This window comes from Copadichromis virginalis, linkage group LG5 (genome assembly GCF_057382275.1).
Source record: "Copadichromis virginalis isolate Kocher_CV1m ecotype Utaka linkage group LG5, C_Virginalis_male_GT1.1, whole genome shotgun sequence".
Taxonomy (NCBI): Eukaryota; Metazoa; Chordata; class Actinopteri; order Cichliformes; family Cichlidae; genus Copadichromis; species Copadichromis virginalis.
Genome location: NC_140622.1, coordinates 2,387,000 through 2,408,668, shown reverse-complemented (window position 1 = coordinate 2,408,668; position 21,669 = coordinate 2,387,000). Strand labels below are relative to the sequence as shown.

Genomic DNA, 21,669 nt, shown 5'->3' with positions numbered 1-21,669 from the left:
TTTCTTCTTCTTTTTCCTGATGTTGCTGTCTCCTGGCAACACCTCATCTGTCACAGCTGTGGTGTTCTACTCATTGTCAACCACACATTGTCACTGACTGACTGGTTAGCCAATAGCTGATTTTCTGCCTGAAACTTGGTCACATCCTGGCAACAAGAATTGTGCCATGTTCAAGGTCACTTAATTGACCCTTTCCCATACCGACTCTGAGTTTAAAAGTCAGTAGAAAATCTTGACCATGCCTACATGTCTAAAGGCATTGAGGTGTTGCAGTGTGGTTAGCTGATTAGAACATTGACATGGACAGCATGTTTCTACTCATAACCAAGCGCTCAAATTGCTTTTTGCAACTAGCCTCATTCTTAATTCAGCATATGCACAAGAGACACATCAACTTAGAGATTAGCCAGACGAACAAGATCTGCATCAGATGATGGGCACGCAAGACCAACATTCACGCTGACCAAGTAACACATGGCAGCTCAGTGCTGTAGTATTAACAGAAGAAAGCTGCTAGAGATCTAGAGACTCCAGCACAATGGGAACATTACTAATCAGAATGGCCATAATGACGTAACTCTGGTAGAAGAAAATAGTTTAACTGAACTAGACTATGCCCAATGACAGATGCACTGACAGAGTTTAGGGTGAAGATTGTGGCAAGACTATAGGCAGCTGCACAACTGCCACAACAACAGAAGAAGCTTGGAAGCCAAAAGGAAGCCTGGAAGAATGTTAGTTAGTGGGCTAACAGAGATCCAAAATGGTGTCCCAGTTGACACAACCAGGATGGACAATAAGCCCTACAAGAAAAGAGAAGCAGAGGCAAAGATCATAGAGCCTGTTCTCCAAAAGCTGGTTCAGGGTGTACTCCAGCTGCAAGAGAACAATGGTCAAAGGGCAAAGCCACCCTGACCTAACTAAGCAAAGCTGGTGATCAGATAAATCAGGTGCTTTCACATGAAGTCGTGGTGTTGGCAGCATCTGATAATCTAAAAAGGATGTTTTTCGGGTCAAAAGGATTTTCTTCCACAAAAAATGATCCCCATGAGTGCCACCTACTCTAGTCAGAGACACATCAGATGATGATAAATTGGTGATTAAAAATTGTTGTTGTTGGACTGCGTGATGGCCTTATCCCCGAGAAGCCATCCTGCAAAAGGAGGAACCAGTTAGAAGCTATTTTCAAAATAGCCGAGCAGATTTAATCTCAAATTTAATCTATTTAATCTATGAGTCTGTTGTGGCCAGTGCGATCCTCTATGCTGTTGCATGCTGGGGGAGCAGGCTGAGGGCCGCAGATGCCAACAGACTTAATAAACTGATCCGTAAGGCCAGCAATGTTGTGGGGATGGAGCTGGACTCCCTCAAGGTGGTGTCGGAGAGGCGGATGCTGTCCAAGATAAAGACAATGTTGGATAACACCTCCCACCCACTCCATGACATGTTGGTCAGCCACAGGAGCTCGTTCAGTGAGAGACTGAGATTACCCATGATGCACCACTGAACGACACAGGAAATCTTTCCTGCCTGTGGCCATCTCCCTGTACAACGCATCCACTTAACACACTGTTTGCTGCTACAGCTACACATGTTTCTTTTCCAACTATTTATTTATAAGTGACTTATGTATGTATGTATGTATATATATGTATATATTGTACTATTCTTAGTTAGTGTATTGTCTGTCTTGTCTTAATGTTGGTTTAAAATGGAGCACTGTAACAAAAATTAATTTCCCCCAGGGATCAATAAAGTATTCTGATTCTGATTCTGATCTGTTTGTCCATGGCTGGCCGTCTTTACTCTCGTTACTCAACTTCTGGAGATGCACACATGCTTCTTAGCAGGGCGAAGCTATGAGCTAGCTGTGTCTAGCAGCAGGATTTTTTTTCCTTTCTTTTTTCCTTTTTCTTTTATTGCAGCTTTCCTGTACTGTCTCTCTATCCCGGCAGCACCACTGCTGGAATTGTGGAGGGAAATGAATTCAATCAGTATCTTTGGCTAATTCTTAGTAAATAAGGAATCATATGCTTTTCCACTACCAAGAACTACAGAAGCCAACCACCTACCAGGATTTGACCAATCATTGTTATGGCTACCAAGGTTCTGCTTGACTTGCATCAATACTGTAATTAAATCTGTCAAAGGTTAGTGTTAAAAACACTGAAGTATTGATATGACGGGCAAGAAAATTGCGGTGGTAGCGAGCTAATCATACTGAAGGCTAATCAACATTTATGTCACTCAAAAAGTTAGAGCCAAGGAAGTGAGTATAGCAATGAAATGTGTGCCGTTAGGGCCATTAGTATAGTTAATTGCTGCTAACACATTATTAGAAAACAGTATAGCAGAGAAGCACATTTCACTTACATGAAAAGAAGTACACACAGACTTCAGTTTTCTTTAATCTATTTTAGTTTGGTAAAATAGGAGTTCAGGATACAGGGGTAAAATACAGGGATACAAAGCCTTTATTGCCACATGGTTAAATTCTTTATCCATTAGTTCCATATCTATTAGGTAAAATACACTAAAAACTACAAAAATTAAAGAATAAAAGGGAAATATGAAAAAGGAAACAGAAATGACCTGAAACAAACGTGTACAGACTGAAAAAACATTTGTAAGATAGATGTATAGAAAAAAAGACTGATTTCCCACATATATTAATGCATGGATCTATCCATGGATCTTATATATAGTACATAGACTACAAGCATGAGATTTGTGGCAATATAGTATAGTGTAAAGTATTCTTTCTATGAATGACTGAGCAAGCGGTTACTGTCCCCCCTTTTTTCCAATAGACCAGTTGAATGAAGGGAGAAAGGAATAAAATCTTTGTGCATGTGCTCCAGTGGCGCAATCGGTTAGCGTGCGGTACTTATATGACAGTATTGGGCTGAGCTATGCCGAGGTTGTGAGTTCAAGCCTCACCTGGAGCATAAACTTTGAGCTCATACTTCTCTGATGAGAACAGATAAATGCTGAGCTCACTGAAAATGCAAACAGACTTTATAGCATCTTCAAAAACAAGCAACATTCAAATAGATATTAAGAAACGCAGAATTATACCTCTCTTTGTTTGTTCTGCTTCTTTTTTGTCGACCAATGTGAGCTATTAACCATCAAGATATAGTTTTTCCTTCAAAGTCAGATTTTTGGCTGTATGTGTGTGTGTACCTTTTTTGTCCTCACACCGCAGGGCGTAAGGCAAATCACTGGTTCGCCAAGTTGGGCAACAATCACCATGAGAAAATGATGTGTGTGAAACTAAGATGATTATGATTAAATGAAGTAAATATTAATCTTGTGTTTAAACTGGGCTGAAGGTTTTTTTTTTTTTCTTTTTCTGTGTCCCGTTTGGATCTTTAGCCATCAGAATTGTTGTCTTAAGGCCAAGAAAGATGCCAAGCAGATTTATTTTACCAAGTGGATCATCATGGCCTTGCCATATTGGTCCATTTGATTAACCTTTATTATAATTATGAATTTATTTTATTTTCAGTTGCTACAAACGGGACAGACATGACTGTGGGATAGGACAGGGAGAAAGAATGAAAGAAAGAGAGGGAGAGAAAGAAAACCAAAGGGGAGAAGAGACGGTGAGAAGGGGGGGAAGAAAGAAAAAAAAACAAAAAAACACCTGGGTCACCTGTATGGAGAAAAAAAACAGAAGAGAAAGCAAACAAAAAAAAAAGCAAAATAATAAATACAGCGCCATCACAATAAACTAGCTAGCAGTAGATATCAGTAGATACTAAATATTAAACGATACTGTGCAACACGCAAGATAGACAGCGCACAATGTGCTTTGAGGCAGCAGCCAAGAAAGCTGTAGTCCGCGTCCGTGAATACCCGTGTGTACACCTGTGTGCATACCTGTGTGGATCAGCATGCTTGCATTCCAAAGGTTTCTCCATGTAAGGATCTGCTAGGGAGTGTGGGGGAGCCACAGCCCCGTCCTCCAGGGTATGAAGCAGGTATGGAGGAGATCCAGGCCCCAGATATCCAGAGGCCCCAGAGTACAAGGACCCGAGGAGGCCTCCGTACTTTGGAGGGCCTGAGATGTACCCAGAGAGGTCGAGTCTAAGACCCCACCTGACATATAGACACAGACGAACAGGCGCACGCAGACACAGACGTGCATTCCCACCCCATATGCACAACCAAATACTCGGCACTCACCCAACGTGTAGACAGACACAAATAGACACTGCACACACATTCACACTCTCCAAACATACTCTATATCCCAGGTCCAGGTACCCCCGCCCTCAGAGGGGCAAGCCGCACCTAGACCCAGGAGATGTAACCCTTCTCTCTGGGGTGGAGGCAAGCGGACCACCTCCTTATCTGCAGTAGCAGGGAGGCCCCGCATCCCAGACCCCAATCTGACGGCCAGCACCTCCTCCCAGCCCCCCAGCCCTGACGGCTAACAGAACCGGGGTGAGCGAAGACCCCAAACCTCCCTACGCCCGCTCATATGTAGTGTTGCTGTGTGCTGTTCTAAAGTGCATTTAAAACACAGGAGAGCATGGTACTAGCTTCCTCTCAGAGAGCAGCACGGCTTCTCCCGAAAACCCTCAGTGTCTAAATGCATTTAAAATTGAGGGTAGGGCACCAGCGCCAGAGGTGGGTTGGAGTACACCGACCATCCTCTGGATGCTGTAAAACGTGCCCACCCCCAAGGCCCTATATGTATGTGTTATGTGAGAGTGTGAGTAATGTGGATGTCTAGGTTGCAGAATAAAATAGCAGCAGTATTTTTAAAGTGAAGTTGTTAATCCAACGGTTAATCCAAAAGTTAATCCCTGAGCGAACAGGAAATGGATTTTGAAATGCAGTTTATTAAAGTGGAATTCAAAAATGAATTTACAAATGGAGAATTTATTCTTCAATTCATTATTTCAGCACAGAATTCTTTATTTCGATGCACGTGGCTCTTGTGGTCCTCCATAGGTATTAGGTAATAGTTCACTTGGGAAAGTAGTTTCATTTCATGTCGTTGTTTAATGCGCCTTGAGGCAACTGCTGTTGTGATTTGGCGCGTTATATAAATGAAACTGAATTGAACTGAATTTCTTATTGAGTCTAAAGTATTTAACTTTCTGGCTTTCAGGATTATGCCTACACAAACTAAACGTGTATGTGGGAATTTTCTGTTATTCTGGATGTAAGTTGCATCATTTTTGTGTCATACTTTGTTTCTCACATCCAATCAATATTTTAACCGAAAGCATATTTCAGTTAAATGATTACAGAAAATAATCTGTCGAATCTGTGAAAAATATTCCTCCTGGCTGTGAACGCCACATAAAGATCGTCCCTCATGCCCTCTGGTACTTGTAGTTTTTCAAACATGTTTTTCGGTCTACAACTCGTTCATACAACTACACTTCCCATAATGCACGTGGGTGAAGCTGTCTGACAGACGGTGAGTGTGTCGAACATTTACTTGTTTTGAAAGTGCCTTTAGCACTAGCTCACTAGCTCCTGTCGGCATGTCTCTGTTATCTTGTTGTTTTTTCTTAACTGTAAACGTGCCCGTGATTTTAACAAAATCTTTACTGAACAATAACCGGTCAAGACCCGGTACGCGATTTCCTGTGCTCCACGTGACAATGTATACCGCAAACATCCGCGAGATTAACAGTCCCTTTAAATTAGCCAGCCTGGCTAGCTGAAGGCTCGTGTTTGAAAGTAAAATAATGAGTCAGCGAGCGCGATACTGACACGCAGATATCCACTGAAAACTGCGTGTGGTCAGCTGACCCGTCCTTCCCATGTGCTGCTCACAACGTTTTACAGAAATATGCCCCCCCCTCCACACCGCAGTGTCTAAGGGTTGGTTGTGCTGTGGGAGCTGTTACCTGTCATGGTTAAAGTTTACCTGTCACTGAAGATAAAAGGCTGCTCACGTTTACGTGTGATAAACCATCGGACCTGCCCCATTCATAGGACACAAGGGAAGGGTTAAGCCATTGATTTTACAGTCATGAAATCGTGTGCCATCCCTACAGTGACTTGGGGATTCAGTGCTAAGGAAAAAAGAAACTGGGATGGCCCAACAACTTACTGCCATGCTTGATATTATTTACATTTCACCTTTCATTTAATGTATTGCATTCATTTAGAGTATGTTTGTCCCTTGTTGAAGCCATTGTGTCGTACTTATTGGGCTTTTTAGTTATTGCAGCTTAAATATTTAGGGCATGAGAACTGTAAAGGCCCCTTTTTTATCTGCTCTGATAAGGGTCCACAATAATAGTGTAATAGAAACAATAATAATAGTAATGTTTGATGATGGTCATAGTGGCAACAGGAAAGGTCATATTCCACACTTAAACCGTAATGCTTACTGCTGTGTCGTATTTGACAAAAAAAATTTTGGGTGAGTTTTCAAGGCTGTTACATCATCAGTGTGATTTTTTCCTCTCAAAAACCAAATACAAAATTGCACAATACATCTTTAAGCAAATCTAAAAAAAAAAAAGTCAGATGTAGCAAATGTGATACAAATTATAAATCATGTACAGAAATGAAAATAAATAAAATCTTTTTTTAAACAAATTTATCAGATGGTTCAATAAACTTTAATTTTCTAGCAAATATTTCTTATTTCAGGCTTTAAGGCACAGCTTCAAGGTGAATGAACAAAGTAATCTAAAATGTAGTCAGAAAACCCTGGTCTAATTTTACCTATACAACTGTGTGTTGTCATTAAATGGCTCTGAAAGCATGATGAATTTCGATGTTAGTCCATAAAGCACCGGAGGCTTGTTACGCATTGTTCAGTCTGCCCCAAACTTCATGTTTCACTGAAGTCCCAACCTGAGCGCATCTTTATGCCAGTAGTCAGGGATAGTTTGAGCTCGACCTAGTGAGAACTAAATAATTTAATGTTTTTAGTTATTTTGATGGACTTCTTCTTATTCACCTCATGTGGTTAAAATAAACGTTAGCTGCAACGTGATGAAGGCTGTTTTATGGGCTTTACTACTGAGTGTGGCAGTGTGCCACCTACCAGCATTCAATGAAGCTGCTCCAGCACTACATGTCTGAAATTCAGCACCCTTATGGGTAATATAGAATTACCGGTTAACCTAAATAACCTGCTTATGCAAAAGTCAATTAAAGTTTAATCTAAATTATTGCAAGAAAACCCGAAACTGCATCTTGCTCTGCTATCAGCATAATCCAGCTGCAGCATATCTCAAGGTACCCCAGGTTGTAAGGGCCCTATCATTGCTTTTTGCAGCTTTAATTTCTAGATATGGCTCTGGCAACCTGGAAACTCAGACCTCTGCTGTGCTGGTAGTAATTTCTGTACTTATGTCTGCAATGATGGAGGTAACAGTGGGACCTCACACAAAAATGATTTTTTGAGTTTATATTTTTAGATTCGTTTTTTAAGTGATGTTGTAATTGTAATCCACAATTACACACACACGACTCATTCCATGGGGGGGGGGAGTGTTCCATTACTTAATTATAACAATAATAATACTACATTTAATGAATTGCTGAAAAATAATCAGTATTGGTTCAGAAACAACAGATCAACAACTATGCATTGATAGACTTAATGGAAGAGATAACAGAATGTATGGATAATAAGAGGTACGCACAGGATACTGTTAATCATGAAATTCTATTATAAAAACTAGAAAGGTACGGGTTTAGGGGAGTGGTTTTGGACTGGTTAAAAAGCTGTTTAGGGAATAGGCAACAATATGTACAAATAGATGAATATAAATCTAATATGATGCATATTGCTTGTGGAGTACATCGTTTATTATGTACATAGTCTGTGCAGAGTCTCGCAGAATTTAAAGTTTGTAATATTTGCAGATGACACAATTGTACTGTTTTCAGATGTGGAATTGCCACAAGTTTTGGAGATGATCACACAGGAATTAACAATGTTAAAGAAGTGGTTTGATATAAATAAATTATCATTGAATCTAGATAAAACCAAATTGATGTTGTTTGGAAACCAAAAGAAGAATATCAAAGTAGAAATATGTGTTGACAATGTTTGTTTAGTAAGAGTAAATGAAATACAATTTCTTGGTGTGATCATTGACCACAAGGTCTGTTGGAAACCACATATTACTTATGTTCGAGGGAGATTGGCACGGGGCATTGCTGTCCTGGGGAAAGCAAAGCAAATATTGGATCAGAAAGCCCTGCATATATTATACTGTGCTTTACTACTGCTGTATACGAGCTACTGTGTAGAGGTCTGGGGAAACAGGGTACAGGGATCATACAAATGGACTATTTTTCAAAATGCAAGCTATTAAATTCCAGGACTTGGTGGAGTTTAAAACAGCGCAAATAATATATAAAGTAAAACAAATAAAACGCTTCCAAAAGAAATCTGTAAATTGTTTATAGAAAGAGAAGGTGGGTATAACTTAAGAGGGAAATGGAATTTAAAAATACAAAGTAATTAGAACAACTTTAAAAAGTATGTTTCTCTGTAGCAGGAGTTCAACTATGGAACAGTTTAACAGAAGAAATGAAAGAAAGTAACAACATAAACCAGTTTAAAATGAAATATAAAAAACACACTCTTAGCAAATATAAGAATGAAGAACACAGGGTTAACCCAGGGCAGTAATGTTGCTCGTAATAGTCTTTTAGTTTGTTTGTCTCATTGTGAATCTGCAAATGTTACCATTCAGTCCTTATTTATATGAAAGTAACTATACTGTGGTGGGGCTTCTTTATTTGTTTTGTTTTGTCTTTGCTTTACTTTTGCTTCATATGTTGTTTGTTTAATTTAAGGCTAAAAGAAAATTAAATCAATGAGAGGTAAAACTTGAGGGGGTGGGGACTAATAAGTATACTTCTGCCTACTCCTTTCCAAACAAAAGAATAGAATGATATTTTGTAATGACTGTGAAGGCACATGTTTGAAAAAAAAAATGAACTGAACTAATTTGTGATACCATTCCTTACATTACTTTTGAGCTACTGTGTAACATGAGCTAACATACATTATCAAATAATTACCTCCAAACAACAGAAACCACATCGCCTCCCAAATGAGGACACATGCCTTTTAGTGTTTACTGAATTTAATACAGTAGTGTGTTACATGTTACAAAAATTGAAAGTTTATTATGGTAACTTTGTAATGCAATAAATATGAGTTAAACCCAACATTGGCTGCAAATACACGTTTTCAAAAAGTGGTAATGATGTGTATGCATCTCAAGATAAGGGGCGTTTTAAAGTTGCTTTTTTGAACAAGAGGCACTTAGAGATGGACATGAAGTACCTCACTGTGCCAGCCGTACAGTGAGGATGATGTGGCCACTGCATTTGCATGTGCCTGTATTACTTTTGCATTGTTTTCTGATTGTATGGAAGGACTTTTAATATTCTCATCTCTTTAACATCTAAACACGATTTTGGTACTAGTTTACTGATATTAAATGCTAAAATTTGATATGTCAAAGCAAAATACTATTCCTCCAAAAGGAAAACCTGTCCATGCCTTCATCACCTCTAGATTGGACTACTGCTGTTCTCTGAACATTCCTCTGTTCGTCGCTTGTAGTTGGTCCAAAGCACTGCTGCATGTCCTGTAACAGGTATTAGATGGCGTGATCATATCACTCCAGTTTTAGCAAGTTTACACTGGCTCTTTGTCTATTTTCATATTGATTTTAAGAGTTTTCTTTTACTTGCATAGTTTAAAATGTTATGGCAATCAGCTGCATGAATTTATATAACAAAACTTACACCATCGATCTAAATGCTCTTGCATGCAGCCAAGGTCTTAATTAAAGCATGGATGGATTTCTTAGTTGCATTGTCTGGATTAACCTCCCACTTGATATTCATACTGCAGAGTGTATACAGTCTTTAAAATCCTATCTTAAAATTCTCTTATTTACCTCGACTTTTAATTCAAGTTCAGTTTGAGCCTCATCAGGTTTTACGTTATCTTTTTTATTAGTTGATCTATGTCCCCCCCTTTGCTTTTTAATGTTCTGTAGACAAAACTGACATTGACATGCACAGACAGCTTTTTCTGAGTTGTACCTACTGCCAGTCCAGAGGGAGTGCAAGAAAGAAGGAGCGCATAGAGCAGAAAAGTAGTTCCCTTTGCCTTATGGTACTTTAACTTTATTCCATTTCTGTGACAATAATTTACCAAAAATTGTTGGCTCTGTAAAGCTGCTGGCACGATGTCAGTCTTATTGTCAGCAGATGTTAACATTAGGCCACATTTTATAGTAATCAATACGCAAATTTTGGAAATGTCAAAGAGTTGAATTTCTTGAAACCTTGTATGATGGATCCACATGTCACACTGACCTGGAGTTTGTCAGGTGATATGGTGCTGTATGAATAGTCCCCCCCCCAATTTCAAAATAAGATCATTTATCACCTGATAGTGTTATGATTATGAACATAGCAACATGTCAGCATACTGGACATGTCAGGGCTCTGTGTGCGGGCAGGCAGAGGTGAAGATGCAAATGCAGGACAAAACCGCAGCTTTATTGCAGGCGATGAACAAAACATGACCTGAACAAGGAACCCTGAGAACAGAAACACACAGGCAAAGTCTGAGGGTACGACGTGACACAGAAACACGGGGCTTAGATACACTGGGGCGTAATCAGAGAATGGAAACAAAACAAAAGAGGGAGCATTGTTCCAGAAACACAAGGAAGCAGTCCAAAACAAAAATGCTGGAGACCAGGGAACAGTTCAAGAAATCAAAATCTCAGCAGTAGGAGACGAAACGAAACTGGGTCAAACACAAGTCCAAAAATCAGAAGTTCAGGAAGCCGACCCGGAGGCCGACAGCACAGAAATCCTTAGTACTGACTGAGCCGATGGCTGCTGCTGGGCGGCTGACTGAGCCGATGGCTGCTGCTGGGCGGCTGACTGAGCCGATGGCTGCTGCTGGGCGGCTGACTGAGCCGATGGCTGCTGCTGGGCGGCTGACTAGAGGACTGAACTACAGGCTGGACTGACGGCAGAAACCTAGCAGGCTCTACTTTCTCCAGACGTGGCAACTGACTCAAACTCAGCCTCTGGGGAAGCCCTGGGGAGAATCTCTGTCTCTCTGACTGGGCCGAAAGGTCCACTAACACTGCGTCGACTAACCCTAAACCTCCAGGCTCTGAGCTACCTGATACGGTTGATTACTTCCAAGTTCACTGACTACTGGTCAACATCTTCAAAACCCACTGACTCAGAAATCAGAGTTGTTAGATTAACAGACACAGGCTTAACAGTTTCTAAGCTCACAGGTTCTAAGCTAACTGTGGCTGAGCTAACAGTCTTGAACATAGCGGAACAGATCTCAGTCTTCTAGTTTTAAAATCAAGAAAAGAAGGAACACCAGATTTCTTCTCAGAGAGAAGCGGCTTGGCAGCAAAAACAGTGTTAGAAATGCCAGTCAACACAGAAGGACTCCTCTGAACTTTCCAGGTCTTAGTGAGTGAATTAGTTCTGATGGCGGAGTCTATTTTACTCACTGTGGCGTTCCGTGCTGCAGGGCCAATAACAGCTGCTTCAGTCAATGCTACAGGAGAGAGTGGAGGTGTGGTGGGGCGAAGATGACGAGGGTGCCATTTCTCCCTTAAGGGAGGATCTAGCAATTTGGCAATTAACATCGACGGGAAAGGCCGCTGACACTGAGAACACCAAGTAGTGAGGGCTTCCAGGAGGGCAGCTGAATTTCCCTTGCCCGGACCGCCCATGCCAAACAGAGCCTCGCCCTCAGCTCTGTAATGATATGCTTTAGTCCTTTTATGTCCATAAAACTGACAGTGGAGGTAGTAGATGACAAAAAGTAGTGATGGCCCGCTTGAAGCATGTGTCAAAAAAATCAACACACTGCTTCAGACTGTGTCGAAGCTTGATTCGTTTGGCCAGAGTCACGTGATCAGTGACGTCTGAAGCTTCATTTAGAGCCTAACTGCTTCGGTGTCTGATTCAATGGTTTATAAGGAAGCGAATCATTCGGGGGATTTGTGGTGTTTTGATGGTGACAGATAGCGAACCACTGATCATTCCACTGAGAGATTTGGAACCAGTGAGGAAAAGAGGAGGTTCTGTTGTGTGGGAGGATTTTGAGTTGATTTTTGTCAATCCGGTGGGTTTTCCAGCTTTGTGTTCTGGCCGTTTGCTTTTGTTTTGTGCGTGTTTATTTTATCTGAAAACTGGAAAAAGGTAAAATGTCAAAACTCTGCTTCCATAATATAAATATCATTAAATAACTTTAGAAAAACTTCCACTTGACTCTTTACATGTAATGTTGTGAAAATATATATTTTGTTTAATTAATCTGAAAATGTTAGTCTGCCAAATGTGCAGCAATTGAATGTATTTATTCTCTTTAGCTGATAGTTTGTGGGGCCCAGGTAGACTGTATACCTGCATCTCTACCAGTTTCTCTGCACTCCAGCCTCCTCTGTGCCATGTGAAGGGATTTTCCTTAAGGCAGGAGAAATGATCTCCACGAAAAGGAACAGGTTCAGCCATCGCACACTAGAACAAATTCTCTTCTTAAATATAAATGGAAAAGGGCTACTTTAAATGCATCATGTTTTTAATTTGCAAGTTCATAAGCATTTTCCTTTTCCATTTCACAATCAATTCTACCCCCAGGTCAAAAATATGTCTGGGAAAATTTCCCTAATATAATATTTATAAATACACCCGTCTAGCGATTAACTGCATAAGTGCATGGAGGCAGGACCTCACAGCAGAAGCATACTCCATAATGTGTTGTACATTATTATATGTATATATAATTTAATAGTGACGATGGACGACGAAGGGACTATGCCTGAAGTCTCAGAGAACGTGGTATTTTTCAATTATTGTATTTGTCAGGGACCAAGCAGTAAAGCATAAAGGACACAGGTGGTTTCAATTCAAAAAAGGGGTTTTATTGACTCAAAAATATGAAAACATATTTAACAAAGCCAAAACTTAAACAGGGAGACCAATAAAAGAGGTCAACTCAATAGACTAAAATCAAGATAATAATTAACAAAACCTCAAACAAACATATGGTAAACTGACCTGCTGAAATGACACACAGGGGGACTTAAATACTGGTTTAGCTAAACCAAATGACACACACGGGGGAAAACAAGATGGCTGCCATATAACCAACTAATACAAAACATTTAAACAAACATGAAACACCCCCCAGGCAATGAAGCATGTGGTGCAATCCAATTAGGCTGTCAGCAGTACTTCAGGTCTCCCAGCCCTTTGCCACACCTTTTGCCAGACAGGAGGAGACACCAACCCCCAGGTAACTCAAACAAAGATAGATGTATTAATATAACATAAAACAGAACTTTGACCTTGCAAGGTTAATATGTGTGCACGCCATATAAACATTGGAAGGTGTGATGGAAAAATGAATACATTTAATAAAGAAACGATATTGAACAATAAATAGAATATTTTAAAGTAGTGACTGTAAATTAAACTAAAGTGAATCAACAGGTGGTGAGGTGTGGAGCTTACCATGTGTGGCATGCCATCACAGTATTTACCAACATCAAGAAGTCACAAGCAAAGAAAGACCACACCATGGTGCATGTTTGAACATGTTTACTGGTCAAAATTTATTAAACAAATAAAACACTTTTTTTTTTAAACCACCAAAAAAATACACGTTCAAAGCAACACAACGGCGGCCCAATATCAGACAGAATCCCACTCTGTAGAGTGAGCAATCATAATGAAGCAGTTGGTTTTATTTTGTGGATTCAAGCTGCTCTTAATGGTTTGGATGTCACCAGAGAGGACTGTGTTGAAAAGCTTCGAGTAATGAACCGTTTTCAATACAAGCTTCAGAAAGCTTCATTTGGCCATCACTAACAAAAAGTGATCAACAAACACTACCTCCAGTTGCCTCTTGTAGGGGTCCGCAGCCTGGGTTATCCTCCTGTAGTAATCCCACAGCTGTGCGAGATACTCCCAGTCTGAGGCGACGCGCGAGTCTGCTGGACCCATGCTAGTCGCGTCGTTCTGTCAGGACTCTGTGCGGGTAGGCAGAGGTGAGGATCCAAATGCAGGACTCGTAGATGGATTGCAACTAAAAACCGCAGCTTTATTGCCAGCGATGAACAAAACATGACCTGAACAAGGAACCCTGAGAACAGAAACTCACAGGCACAATCTGATGGTACGACACGACACTGACACAGAGAAAGACAGGACTTAAATACACTGGGGCGCAATCAGAGAATGGAAAACAGAAGGGAGACTCAGCTGGGAGAGATTAGGGCTAATGAGACAGGGGGAGCGAAGCTAGACACACTGACATAAGACATGGACCTTCACAATAAAACAGGAAATAACAACACAAACGCAGACTAGACTCTGAACTACACCGGCAGGAAAAACGAGGGCACCAAAACAAAACCTAAGAACTAAAGCCTTAACCAGAATAAACTGAAACATAGAGTTCTAATAATAATCAAGAAAGGACACGAATCAGAATACAATACAAAATCAAACCAAAACATGAGAACTCAAAATACTGGGTCAAACTGACCCAGAACTATGACAGGACATATTAATTCAAATCCATTAATATGTCCATGCAGCTCTGTGAATGGCCAAAGTCATTCACAGAGCTGCTGCTTTACAGTACGAGGCTGGTCTTTGAGCCAGCAAATGTTTTCAGGTTTCTATTATGATCAAAGGAGCTTGCAAAGAAAAGCGTCTGGACTTCTTTAAGTTACTTGAAGACGTTTCACCTCTCATCCGAGAAGCTTCTTCAGTTCTAAGGTCAAATGGTGGAGAGTCCCAGATACAGTGGGGCAAAAAAGTATTTAGTCAGCCACCGATTGTGCAAGTTCCCCCACCTAAAATGATGACAGAGGTCAGTAATTTGCACCAGAGGTACACTTCAACTGTGAGAGACAGAATGTGAAAAAAAAAATCCATGAATCCACATGGTAGGATTTGTAAAGAATTTATTGGTAAATCAGGGTGGAAAATAAGTATTTGGTCAATAACAAAAATACAACTCAATACTTTGTAACATAACCTTTGTTGGCAATAACAGAGGTCAAACGTTTACTATAGGTCTTTACCAGGTTTGCACACACAGTAGCTGGTATTTTGGCCCATTCCTCCATGCAGATCTTCTCGAGAGCAGTGATGTTTTGGGGCTGTCGCCGAGCAACACGGACTTTCAACTCCCGCCACAGATTTTCTATGGGGTTGAGGTCTGGAGACTGGCTAGGCCACTCCAGGACTTTCAAATGCTTCTTACGGAGCCACTCCTTTGTTGCCCGGGCGGTGTGTTTTGGATCATTGTCATGTTGGAAGACCCAGCCTCGTTTCATCTTCAAAGTTCTCACTGATGGAAGGAGGTTTTGGCTGAAAATCTCACGATACATGGCCCCATTCATTCTGTCCTTAACACGGATCAGTCGTCCTGTCCCCTTGGCAGAAAAACAGCCCCATAGCATGATGTTTCCACCCCCATGCTTCACAGTAGGTATGGTGTTCTTGGGATGCAACTCAGTATTCTTCTTCCTCCAAACACGACGAGTTGAGTTAATACCGAAAAGTTCTACTTTGGTTTCATCTGACCACATGACATTCTCCCAATCCTCTGCTGTATCATCCATGTGCTCTCTGGCAAACTTCAGACGGGCCTGGACATGCACTGGCTTCAGCAGCGGAACACGTCTGGCACTGCGGGATTTGATTCCCTGCCGTTGTAGTGTGTTACTGATGGTGACCTTTGTTACTTTGGTCCCAGCTCTCTGCAGGTCATTCACCAGGTCCCCCCGTGTGGTTCTGGGATCTTTGCTCACCGTTCTCATGATCATTTTGACCCCACGGGATGAGATCTTGCGTGGAGCCCCAGATCGAGGGAGATTATCAGTGGTCTTGTATGTCTTCCATTTTCTGATGATTGCTCCCACAGTTGATTTTTTCACACCAAGCTGCTTGCCTATTGTAGATTCACTCTTCCCAGTCTGGTGCAGGTCTACAATACTTTTCCTGGTGTCCTTCAAAAGCTCTTTGGTCTTGGCCATGGCGGAGTTTGGAGTCTGACTGTTTGAGGCTGTGGACAGGTGTCTTTTATACAGATGATGAGTTCAAACAGGTGCCATTCATACAGGTAACGAGTGGGGGACAGAAAAGCTTCTTACAGAAGACGTTACAGGTCTGTGAGAGCCAGAGATTTTCCTTGTTTGAGGTGACCAAATACTTATTTGCCACCCTGATTTACGAATAAATTCTTTACAAATCCTACCATGTGAATTCATGGATTTTTTTTCCACATTCTGTCTCTCACAGTTGAAGTGTACCTCTGGTGCAAATTACTGACCTCTGTCATCATTTTAAGTGGGGGAACTTGCACAATCGGTGGCTGACTAAATTCTTTTTTGCCCCACTGTATAAACCTAGTGGGAGTTTCCCCCCACAGAGGGACAAAAGGACCCCCTGATGATCCTCTAATCGCCTGAGCCAAGGTGTGAAACTGGGTGTGGGTCCCAATCAGCCAGAGTTTCGGGTGAGTTCATTGTGAAACCTGGCCCCACCTTATCATGCAAATTCCTGAGGTCAGATGGCCCAGGATGTGAGTGGGCGTTAAGGCGTCTGGGAAGGATCTCAAAACTGGATTATAGATGGCAGAGAGTTGGTGTCGTAAACCCCCGCCTCTGTTCAAAGATGGTCGCTCACAGTGGACATAGATGCTCCTTTCACTCCTCTTTCAAACCATCTGTCCTCTCTGTCCAACATGTGAACATTGGCATCCTCGAAAGAGTGACCTTTGACCTTTAGATGCAGATAGACTGCTGAGTCTTGTCCTGTGGAGGTGGCTCTGCTGTGTTGTGCCATGCGCTTGTGAAGTGGCTGTTTGGTCTCTCCAATGTAGAGGTCTGAGCATTCCTTGCTGCACTGTACAGCATACACCACATTGTTAAGTCTGTGTTTTGGAGTTTTGTCTTTCGGGTGAACCAGTTTTTGTCTGAGCGTGTTGCATTTCAGACCCAGCAATCTGACCTCAGGAATTCGCATGATAAGGTGGGGCCAGGTTTCACAATGAACTCACCCGAAACTCTGGCTGATTGGGACCCACACCCAGTTTCACACCTTGGCTCAGGCGATTAGAGGATCATCAGGGGGTCCTTTTGTCCCTCTGTGGGGGGAAACTCCCACTAGGTTTATATCTGGGACTCTCCACCATTTGACCTTAGAACTGAAGAAGCTTCTCGGATGAGAGGTGAAACGTCTTCAAGCAACTTAAAGAAGTCCAGACGCTTTTCTTTGCAAGCTCCTTTGACTACGATGACCTGGATAACTGAGAACCTTCACAGGTTTCTATTATGATATTTTCCCACCGTATATAAACTTAAGCTTCTTTGCTGTTATTATTATGTTACTGTTACTGTTAGTATTAGTACAAGAGATTCACATAATGCAGATCTACTTCAGCAAGTCATTAAAGCATCAGATGTAGGGGTGGTTTTTGATTATCGATTAAAATCTATTCTAATTTGGATAATGTGGTATCAAGTCTTTAAAAATCCTGAATCGATTTTTAAATATAAATTTATTTTGCCCAAAACGCCAGAATCTCAGGTTTGGTGTGCTGCTGACATCAGAGGTGAATGAAGAATATATGGTGCAGAATATAACTGCACGCAGCTCCAGCTATTGGGCCATTTGTTTCTCGGATCCTGTGATCTGAGGGGGGTGAAACCTTTTACATCAGGCCCTAGTGTCTTCTTTATCCCATTGTTCATGCTGTGAATGATACTCAACTCTGCGTCGTGCTGTCTGTCTTGCGAGGCATGGTCTGATGTGTTGAACACTTAACACCGTGTTCTGGTAATGGGGTGCTGCCATAACACTGCGCTGCTGTTTCCACAGCTATTCATGATGCACACGCTGTGATAAGTACACAGCTCAAGTAGCCTATGGACTATTGTCTTCGATAATGCAAGTGATGGCATCCTAGTTTTGAAATCACCAAGGAAGAAGCCAGGGCTCATCCTTTGGGCTCCTCTGATCAGATGCAGTGAGGATAGGGGCATAGGCACTGCATGACATTAACGTTTGCTAGGGCACAATAAAGAGTCATCATAAGGCTTCCTATATATGTTATGATAACTGCACAATGTGGCTAACTGCCGCACTGAAACATTTGAATTCAAATTTGAATTGCTGACACCTGAGCTGGCACTAAAATTCTCTCAACTTTAATTTTCTTAATTTTTAGAATCATTTATTGTAAAATTGTATTTAATTAGCTGTTCTCTTCATTGCTATTAAGGAAGCTTGCATGAATCCTCCACCCCTAATAGGAACCATCTGGCCATAAGAAACAAAACTTAGCATGTAAATGAAAAAAATTTCAGGTTTGCAGTTTGCCATTGTACTTGATGCTCAACGACAGACAAAGTTAATTTACACCAGTGGCAGTTTTACATTGGTACCAAAGGCTAGTGGAGCCAGCGGTTCAAATTTAATTTGAGAATGGCTGCATTTGATCTTTCGTCATTAGATAAGTGACACTGTGTCCCTCAGATTGATTGACCTGCTTAACGTCATAACTTCACATGGAGATTTGCAAACAAGGATGGATAATGTAAGAGGCCTGTGTCAATTATGCATCTTTTATTCATGCCACAACAATACGTCATATAGTTTGTTTTCCTTGCCTCTGCTTCATGTATGAAACTTCTTTTTTAGGTTTGCCTTTGTTATTTTTCTAGAGACTTATCAGAATATCTCTTGGTGTTATCTGTCTCCACCTACCTGTCCATCAAACGTAGTTGGTGGTAGGCAAGTCTCAGCAGTAGCCATCTAGGCATTGTTTCCAACAACCTAGGCTCTTGTGGCCCACTCAGTGGATACTCCATTTTTCCTCCTGCATCTTACTGGTCCCAGTCTTGATTCCTGTAGACCAGGGGAGGGCAACTCCAGGCCTCGAGCGCCGGTGTCCTGCAGGTTTTAGATATCACCCTGGGTCAACACACCTGAATCACATGATTAGTTTGTTGCCCATTACGGCTTTTACTATACTGGTCTACTTGATTTTCATAGTTTATTCAATCTTTATTATTTATTTTTTATATTTTTGATTTTAAGTTATTACAGTCAGAATGTACAGGACCGGGGGATGGGAAAGAGAAAGAATAAGAAAAGAGAAGTTGGGAAGAAAGTTAACAGAAGGAAAGGTGAAGAGAGCCAGTGAAACACAAGCAAAACAAAAACAACACAGCAACAATCAACTTAAGCGTCACCCAGCAGCCACAGTGTAGAAGCCTGTGGCAGCTGTCTGTGCCAGAGCAGACCGAGCTCTGAGTCCACAGACCCGAGACCCAAAGGCCCCCCAGCAGGGGCCCGACAGAGCTGCTAACCCTATCCCAGGCAGGGTAAACCGTTCCCTTGCTCTATTACTCATCGTAGGCATCTAAATCGCTTCTCTGGTCCTTCAACCAGGACCAGTTTGCCTTGGAGACCCTAGCAATATATGAGTTAACCTGCTTTACAAGTAGGCTGGACCCTGGCCTTTCTGTCTGTCTCTCTGGACGGCAAAAAAAATCAGGCGAATATTACTGCCCACAGTAATTCTACCATCTGAACTGTTAAAGTATTAAACACCTTGCATTTAGTCATTCCATAACGGGTTCTTTTTCAAAGATGAGTAAGAAGTGTGAAAATACTGTTGTACACAAAAAAGAAAACCAAACAAAAAAACTGCCTGTTTTTGTGTAGAATCAAGACTCAGGGCTGAAAATAACTCAAGGACTGTTTTTACCATCTCTGAGCAGCAAATAATGCAATTGTTTGTTTAGAGTGACGATGATAGACTTAAGGGCACTGGCATTAACCATAAAGACTTCATACTCACAGTGGAGCACAGGTGGAGTGGTCTAGAGTACTTGACTTGTGTATCACTACAGTAGATCTAAACACTCAATATATATTACCAGCTTTTCACCAGTATGTCAGTTGTGGCACTGGTACTGGAGCTATTTTATGAAGATGCCTCTAATGTAGATGCACTGGCTCTTTTTCTTATGGAAGCTGAGACCCTTCAGTCAATGCAGCAACAGGACGATTTTCTGTAACTCGGTTTTGGCAACTGTGATGAACTTTGCTGTGGTCTGCTTGAAGAGCAGCATTAGAGCTGGTGACTGAATAAAGGTAGCTCTGTGATTGGCTGCAAACTGGACACTTTTAAAGATGTGTTGGAATGAACAAAGTGTTCTCCATCACAGTGGAGCTCCTTCTCTGACATGCTGACTTAGCTCTGCTGCCACAAGAAGACATCAGACAGGAAATCATGCGTGCAAGTTGTTATCATCCTCTATTTTTGATATCATCCCATGATTGTGGCAGCAGAGGGTTTATTGCTGCTGTCATCTAATAAAACTTAGGGAGGGGAGGGGGAAGAGTGCTGACTTACTGAGTTCTAACGTGACAAAGGATTTTAGATGGTTCCAAAAATAAAATGTCAGTGTTGCCATTTTGGCAAGTGTTTGTAAGTATTGTGTAACTTTGTTAGATGTGGGTACCACAGTTTAGGTAGTTAATGAGAATGACTTCAAATTTATTTACATAATCAGGCTTCTTCTATTTCTGTGCCCATCAGTACTGTTTAAAAATAACAGTAATAGAAAGTTAGAAAGAGAGGCTGCTGGCTGTAATAATTCCTCAGTTGTAAGCCATCAGTGTGTCTATGCACACTGTACAAGGTCAGTGGAGCTGCCATCTGATTTCCACCAAGAGGGTTAATGTGGAGGAGCAGAAAACTGAATATGAGTGCTCCACCTCTCCCCTTGTTGGTTCTTTGGTCCTTACATTCACATCAAAATAACATCCACTCTGCTTTCTCCTTCCCAGCATGTACATTCTGCCTCAGCCACAAACGCAAGCAGTCTACTGAACCACTGAGAAGCCATCCTTCAAGGTAAAGATCACAGCGCTAGCTCACTGCTGTTTTGCAATTCTGTGGAAAACAAAAACTTAAGCAAATAGCTGCAAACTGTGTCTACTTGATACAAAACACAGTCTTCGTAGCATGCACATTTCAGTACACATGAACATAACTTTGCAAAGACAAGAAAACATCTAAAAGTATAATTTTGGAATACATTTTCTAAAACAAACATATTGTTAAATGTGAGTACTGTCTGTTCTCTGTGCTCTAGGGAGAAAAACAATCTTTGACAGTTGTTTTGAAAACAGTTGGCATCAATTTGAAGTGTACACAATTAATTATTAATACATGCAAACTCACCAGTGGAATCCTTCAAGGTGGAGTATTCATCATCAGTAATAAATAAATGCAAATCAGTTGTGCTGCAAACACACTCCTGTGAGGAGCCGTGTTAAAGCAAATGGCTCATTCAGAGTTTGTGAACTGACAGTGCTTCAGGCTGAAGCCTCAGTAATTCACTCAGTGACTTTCATTCTGAAGAGGAGGGAGACCAAGCCCGACAGGAAGGGAGGGAGGCTCAGAACTCATAGACAATCAGCCAGATAATAAGAAGGATCACTATCATTACGTCTATAAACAGCATCTAATCGGTGCAGTATGCAAGCATTACACTCTAGTGTTTTGGTGGAGTACTGAGTAATAATAATAATCTTATTTTTCTTCTTGTTATTATTATTGTT

At 41.2% G+C, this 21,669-nt stretch overlaps 1 protein-coding gene and 1 non-coding gene across 3 annotated transcripts in view; both read left to right on the top strand.

Moving 5' to 3' along the window:
• Positions 1–2,854: 2,854 nt before the first annotated feature.
• Positions 2,855–2,948, top strand: trnai-uau (transfer RNA isoleucine (anticodon UAU)). Its single transcript has 2 exons — positions 2,855–2,892; positions 2,913–2,948. It is a non-coding gene; the product is annotated as a tRNA-Ile (tRNA).
• Positions 2,949–5,364: 2,416 nt separating this feature from the next.
• fhit (fragile histidine triad diadenosine triphosphatase) overlaps positions 5,365–21,669 on the top strand; it is a 160,853-nt gene continuing 144,548 nt past the window's right edge. For both annotated transcript variants that reach the window (XM_085455568.1, XM_085455567.1), the window contains exons 1-2: positions 5,365–5,440; positions 20,893–20,959. The gene's annotated coding sequence lies outside the window, so the exon portion shown is untranslated. The remainder of the gene's footprint in view (positions 5,441–20,892; positions 20,960–21,669) is intronic.